Source organism: Lagenorhynchus albirostris, chromosome 18, assembly GCF_949774975.1.
Source record: "Lagenorhynchus albirostris chromosome 18, mLagAlb1.1, whole genome shotgun sequence".
Taxonomy (NCBI): domain Eukaryota; kingdom Metazoa; phylum Chordata; class Mammalia; order Artiodactyla; family Delphinidae; genus Lagenorhynchus; species Lagenorhynchus albirostris.
Window position 1 is genome coordinate 9,294,225 of NC_083112.1, and position 7,426 is coordinate 9,301,650.

Genomic DNA, 7,426 nt, shown 5'->3' on the forward strand with positions numbered 1-7,426 from the left:
GGCCCAGCCGCTCCGCGGCATGTAGGATCTTCCCGGACCAGGGCACGAACCCGTGTCCCCTGCATCAGCAGGTGGACTCTCAACCACTGCGCCACCAGGGAAGCCCCTTGTTGTGCATTAAAACTGTAGCTGTATTGTTTTTTATTTTATTTTATTTATTTTAATTTTGGTTGTGTTTGGCACTGTTGTGGTGCGCGGGCTTCTCATTGTAGTGGCTTCTCTCATTGCAGAGCACGGGCTCTAGGTGCACAGGCTTCAGTAGTTGTGGCATGTGGGCTCAGTAGCTGTGGCGCATGGACTTAGTTGCTCCGTGGCAATGTGGGATCTTCCCGGACCAGGGATTGAACCTGTGTCCCCTGCATTGGCAGGCAGATTCTTAACCACTGTGCCACCAGGGAAGCCCAGTAATTGTATTTTAAATAAGCGAACAAACTGACAAAAAGATGATGAGGAAATATATACAAATGCACCCATTCGTAAAGCGAAAGCTATCTGGGAGATCAGTACCTCCATTGGAAGCATAACTGCTTGGAGGACAAGGCCTTTGAACTGGAATTTAGATTTTCAGTATAGAAGTGTCCTATATTCTCAAGTTACCTGTCAAAAAACAAAAACCAAAACCTCCGAAACAAAAAGGCCTTTTCTTTAGAATGATGGGTGGACAACTTTCTGTATGTATACATATGTATATTTTTAGAGGTAATAAAAGTTCACAGGCAAGAGCAGGGATGTACTGTCTCACATGTTCAGGGTTGGGAAGGTTGAAGCCAACAGAATAGAATTAGATGAAACAGGCTGTGGCAGTGAACAGCTGGCACCTGGACGTAGGGGATGGTGACTGAGAGAGAGCATAAAGTGGAGGCTCAAAGGCGAGCACTTGTTAGAAATGCTAGGCCTGAATAAACAGCACGTGGAGAGGAAAATAGGTTAAGAAACCTACATAGGGCCTTTTTTTTTTAAAATTGGAGTATAGTTGATTTGCAGTGTTGTGTTAGTTTCAGGTGTACAGCACAGTGATTCAGATTTTATATATATATATATATGTACTAAAAAGATATACACACACACACACACACACATATATATAAAATCCTTTTCAGATTCTTTTCCCTTATAGGTTATTACAAAATATCAAGTGTAGTTCCCTGTCCTTTTTGGTTATCTATTTTATGTATAGGAGTGTGTATATGTTAATCTTAAACTCCTAATTTACTCCCCCCCTCACCTAAGTAGGGCCGTTGTTGGAAATGAAGAAATGAATGAGCAGGAAGGTACAACAGAGACAATAATTGATGGTCAGTGGCCTCCTCTGGCCTGTGATTTTACATGTGGTCCATCCTCATTAACACTTGTTATTGTAAATAATGACAATATTATTAATAATGATACCACTGAGAAGCAGAAGAATGCCGTCTGGGTCCCTGGGGATGCTGTGGGTTGGTGCCCTACTGTATTTGTGGGCATTTTCAAGTAACCCACAAGCACTTGTTCTGCCATTAAAGTCTAGTTAAGGGAGTGCAGACACTGGTAGGAAGGTAACTAAAACTTAGGCCATATGTGGTAGATGCCAGGTGATGGCTGCAAAGAGGTTCATGGTCGGGGGAGACCTTGTGGGCAGTGTAGTTCAAGGCAGGGACCCAAGCACACAGGCTCCTGCAGACAGAGGGAACCTGTACGGAAAGACATTTTGAAGAAAACAGATTTTGTTTCAGATTAAAGCATGAAAAAATGAAGGGAAGACTTGAGGCAGGAAGATGGGTTGCAGGATGAAGGAGAAATGGCAGGTGGAAGGTACAGAGGGCTTGTCTTCCAGAGGTGATGGCAGGGTTGGCAAGAAAGAAACACATGGAGGAATACACAGAAGCTGGTGGCTGATTGGATGCGGGGATCCAGAGAGAAGGTGTAATCAAAGGAGGCTCCAAGCCTGGGAGTCAGAGAGAACCACGTTCATCTTGGCAGAATAGATGCTAGTTTTGAAAATGAACTTCAGATGTGGCAAGTTCCAGGTGCCGGGAGGTGTCCCGGGGCAGGGTGAGGTCTGGCTGGTGTTTGGTGGTGGACGGTTCAGAGCTGCCTGGTGATGCGGGGGTCATGTGCATATAGGTCTTCGTAACTGAAAACTGAGAGTGGGTTCGGAGAGAAGGATGCCTGAGGAGAACCCCGGAGGGGTGTGCCTACAGCAAGTCTAGGAGAGAAAGCAGGAGCTTCGGTGGATAAGGACAGAGAAGGTGCCCTAACAGAGTGAGGCAGACCCAGGATGGCATGGTACAAAGAGCCAAGAGTTTCAAGGAGGAATGGGTGGGAGATGTGAATTGTTACAAAGAGATCTGAGAGAATCTAGACAAAACATTTCATAACATTCTGATTACAAACTGAGTTTTTGCTATAGTTCTTCACTACTGTTTTTTAAAAATAGACTCTTATTTTTAGAGCAGTTTCGGGGTCAAAGCAAAGCTGAGCACAGAGTACAGAGAGTTCCCATAACCCTCCTCCCCACACGTGCACGGCCCCCCCACTATCAGCATCCCCGCCAGAGTGGCATATTGGTCACATTTTTAAGAATTACAGCTTATTTCCTCCGACAGTTTACAAGACAAACACCCAGTTTGCTTGAGTTTTAAAAGGATATTTCCTTTGCCCCACTTGAATGACCAGTAAACGTATTTGTCACATTTGATGAACCTACACTGACACATCAGTGTCACCCAAACTCCATAGTTTAATTAGGGCTCACTCTTGGTGTTGTATGTTGTATGGGTTTTGACAAATGTATAATGAAATGACATGCATCTGTTGTTGTAGTATCATACAGAATAGTTATATTGCCCTGAAAATCCTCTGCATTCCACCTATTCATCCCTCCCTCTCCCCTTGCCGTTAGCAACTGACTCCAGAATTTTGCCTTTTCCAGAATGTCGTATAGTCGGAATCATAGAGTATGTAGCCTTTTCAGGTTGGGCTTTTTCACTTAGTGATATGCATTTAAGGTTCCTCCAGGTCTTTTTTTGGCTTGATGCCTCATTTCTTTTTAGCACTAAAAAACATTTCCTTGTTTGCTGCACCACTATTTATCCATTTACCTACTGAAGGACATCTTAGTTCCTTCCAATTTTTGACAATTATGGATAAAGGTACTGTAAATGTACATGTACAGGTTTTATTTATTTATTTTTACTGTGACAGAATACACATGACAGAAAATGTACCATCTTAACCATTTAAAAATGTACAGTTTAGTGGTATTGAGGACATTCATATTGTGGTGCAAACACCACCACCACTCGTTTTCAAATCCCTTCTCATCTTGTAAAACTGAAACTCCATACCCATTAAAGAGTAAATTCCCATTCCCCTTCCTCCGGCCCCTGACAACCAGCACTCTATACTTTCTGTGCCTATGATTTTGACAACTCTAAGTATCTCTTGTGAGCAGAATCACAGTATTTGTCCTTCTGTGTCTGGCTTATTTCCCTTAGCATAACATCCTCAAGATTCATCCATGCTGTAATGTATGCCAGAATTTCCTTCATTTTCAAGGCTGAATAATATTCCATTGTATGTCTGTACCACTTTTTTTTTTTTTTTTTTTGCGGTACGCGGGCCTCTCACCGCCGTGGCCTCTCCCGTTGCGGAGCACAGGCTCCAGACGCGCAGGCCCAGCGGCCATGGCTCACGGGCCCAGCTGCTCCGCGGCACGCGGGTTTCCTCCCGGACCGGGGCACGAACCCGTGCGCCCTGCATCGGCAGGCGGACTCCCAACCACTGCACCACCAGGGAAGCCCTATACCACATTTTGTTTATCCATTCATCTGTCAATGGACACTTGGGTTTCTTCCACATTTTGGCTATTGTGAATAATACTATCATGAACACGACTATATATGTATCTCTTCAGGATCCTGCTTTCAATTCTTTGGGTACATACCTAAAAGTGGAATTGCTGGATCATATGGTGATTCCATGTGCAGGTTTTTGTGTGGACATGTTTTCAACTCATTTGGGTAAATACCAAGGAGCACAACTGCTCCATCATATGGTAAGAGTATGGTTCAGTTTTGTCAGAAACTGCCAAACTGTCTTCCAAAGGTTTGCATTCCTAATGGCATTTTGCATTCCTACCGAAAATACTGTGTTGCATTCCCACCAGCAACGAATGAAAGTTCCTGTTGCTCCACAGCCTCGCCAGCAAGTGTCTTGGGTTTTTGCCATTCTGATAGCTGTGGTGATATCTCACTGTTGTTTTAATTTTCAGTTTCCTAATGACATATGGTATTGAGCATCCTTTAATATGCTTATTTTCCATTTGTACATCTTTTTTGGTGAGCCGCCTATTCAGATCTTTTGTCCACTTTTAAATCAGGCTGTTTTCTTACTGTTGAATTTTAAGAGTTTTTTTTTAAATTTTGGTCACAGTCCTCATATATCTTTTATTAAAAAGTCCAGATACATCTTTTACAAAGATATATCTTTTACTTTTCTCCCAGTCTACAGCTTGTCTTTTTCAAATATTTTGGGATTTTTCTGGCTATCTTTCTGCTTTTGATTTCTAGTTTAATTCCATTGTGGTCTGAGAGCAGATATTGCATGATTTCTATTCTTTTAAATTTGTTGTGTTTTATGGCCCAGAATGTGACCAACTTGCTGAATGTTCCATGTGAACTTGGGAAGAATGTGGGTTCTGTTGTTGGATGAAATAGTCTATAGATGTCAATTACATCCAGTTGATGGATGGTGCTGTTGAGTTCAACTATGTCCTTACTGAATTTCTGCCTGCTGGATCTGTGCATTTCTGAGAGGGGGCATTGAAGTCTCCAACTATAATAGTGGATTCACCTGTTTTTCCTTGAGTTCTATCAGGTTTTGCTTCATGTAGTTTGACACTGTTGTTAGGCACATACACATTAAGAATTGTTATATCTTCTTGGAGAATTGACCCCTTTCTCAGTATGCAATGTCCCTCTTTAACCCTGATAACTCTCCTTGCTCTGAAGTCTGCTGTGTCTGAAATTAATATAGCTACTCTAGTTTTCTTTTGGTTAGTGTTAGCATGCTATGTTTTTTCCATCAAATCTCTGTGTTTTAATTGGTGTATTTGGACCACTGATGTTTAAAAAAGTGACTATTGATATAGTTGGATTAAAGTCTACCATATTATTACTGTTTTCTATTTGTTGCTCTTGTTCTTTGTTCCTATTTTTGTTTTCTACTTTTAAAAATGCCTTTTTTGGTTTTAACTGGGTATTGTATATGATTCCATTTTCTCTTTTTTCTTAGCATATCAATTATACTTATTTTTGTGGTTTTTTAGTGGTTTTCCTAGAGTTTGCAGTATACATTTACAACTAATCCAAGTCCACTTTCAAATAACACTACTGCTTCACAGGTGGTGCAAGGACATTATAATAACAAAGTATTCCCAATTCTTCCCTCCAATTCTTGTATCATTTCTGCCATTCATTTCACTTATATACAAGTTATAATCATCCAATACACTGTTACTGTTATTATTTTGAACAAACTGTTATCTGCTAGACCAATGAAGAATAAGAAAAATAAAAGGCTTTATTTTCACTTATTTCTTCTCTAATGTTCTTCCTTTCTTTATGTAGATCTCAGTTTCTGACTTAGATAATTTTCCTTCTCTCTGAAGAATTTCTTTGAATATCTCTTGTACAGCAGGTATCCTGGTAACAAATTCCCTCAATTTTTTTGTTTTGTTTTGTTTTGTTTGTTCTATTTCTCTTTCAGTTTTGAAGGGTAATGTCTCAGGATACAGAATTCTAGGTTGGTGTTTCCCCCTCCCCCCAACTCTTTAGATATTTCACTCCATTCTCTTCTTTCTTGCATGGTTTCTGAGGAGAAGTTAGATGTAATTATTATCTTCCTTCCTCTGTAGGTAAGGTGTACGTCTTTATTTATTTTTAATCTATGGCTTCCGTAAGGGCATTCTTTATCTTTGATTTTTTGCAGTATGAAAATGGTTTGCCTGGTGTAGTTTTGGGGCATTTACCCTGTTTGGTGGTGTTCTCTGAGCTTCCTGGATCTGTGGTTTGGTGTCTGACATTAATTTGAGAATTCTCAATCATTATTGCATCAAATAGTCCTTCTGTTCCTTTAACTCTTTTTTTTTTTTCTTTTCCGGTATTACCATTACAGGTATGTTACACCTTTTGTAATTGTCCCACTGTTCTTGGATACTCTGTTCCCTTATTTTCAGCCTTTTTCCTCTTTGCTTTGCAGTTTGGGAAGTTTTTATTGACATGCCTTCAAGCTCAGAGATTCTTTTCCTCAGCTATGTCCAGTCTACTAGCAAGCTAAAGGCATTCTTCATCTCTGCTACAATGTTTTTGATCTCTAGGATTTCTTTCTGAGTCTTTGTTAGAATTCCCATCTCTATGCTTACATTACCCATCTGTTCTTGCATGTTGTCTATCTTTTCCATTAGAGTCCTTAGCAGATTAGCCAGTTGTTTTAAATTCCTGGTCTGATAATTCTAACATTCCTGCCATAATCTGAGTCCAATTATGATGCTTGCCCTATCCCTTCAATCTGACTTTTAGTATACCTTGTAATTTTTGTGGAAAGCAGGGCACTGGGTAAAAAGAACTTCTGTAAATAGCCTTTAGTAATGTGGTGTGGGGGAAGGGGAAGCATTCTATAGTCCTATGATTAGGTCTCAGTGTTTTAGTGAGACTGTGCCTTTGGACTGTGAACTTTAGAAGTATTTTTAAGGTCCTGTCACATACACACACACCCCTGCCCTGCCCTCAGCCAATCTTAAATGGGACAGGATGGCTAGAAGGGGCTGGAATTGGGTATTTCTTATCCCTCAAATCAGTTAGGCTCTGATAAAACCCCAACAGTTTCTCTTGAGGGCAAGCCTTGTTAAAAACAGAATGCTCTGGTATATTTCAAAATGTTTTGGTTTTTTTTTTTCCCTCTCCAGTGGAAAGCTCCAGGACATTTTTCTCCAGTATTCACTGTGAGAACCTAGTAGAACTTCTGGAGGTAAAACTCACAAAAACGTGGGCATACTCCCCTAAAACTGGACCCTCCCTGCAATTTTTCTCTCTCAGACTTGCCTACTCTGAGCTTCCAGCAATTTGTCAATTACAGCTCAGGTTTTCCTACCCTGGTATGGGCTCCCACAGAGATTTCTGTTAGTAGGTTTCTGCTCCAGTAAGTAGCAGTTCTCTGTGTCTACCTGTCTCTTTCCAATTTGGGGGGCAAAGTTTGTCTTGTGACCTCAGTTTTCTGACAGATCTAAGAAGAGTTGTTGATTTTCAGTTTGTTCAGCTTTTTAGTTGTTAGGATGGAACAGTATGGCAAGCTCCTTACATGCTCTACTGAAGACCAGAAGTACATAATTCTCTTCATTACTTTTTAACACTCAGACTATCAATTAATAGTGCTCAATCTTCAACCA

The 7,426-nt window shown here is 40.7% G+C and overlaps 1 non-coding gene across 1 annotated transcript; it reads right to left on the minus strand.

The window, feature by feature from the left end:
- Positions 1-2,567: 2,567 nt before the first annotated feature.
- On the minus strand, positions 2,568-2,695 carry LOC132509071 (small nucleolar RNA SNORA27). Its single transcript, XR_009536891.1, has one exon. It is a non-coding gene; the product is annotated as a small nucleolar RNA SNORA27 (small nucleolar RNA).
- Positions 2,696-7,426: the final 4,731 nt, after the last annotated feature.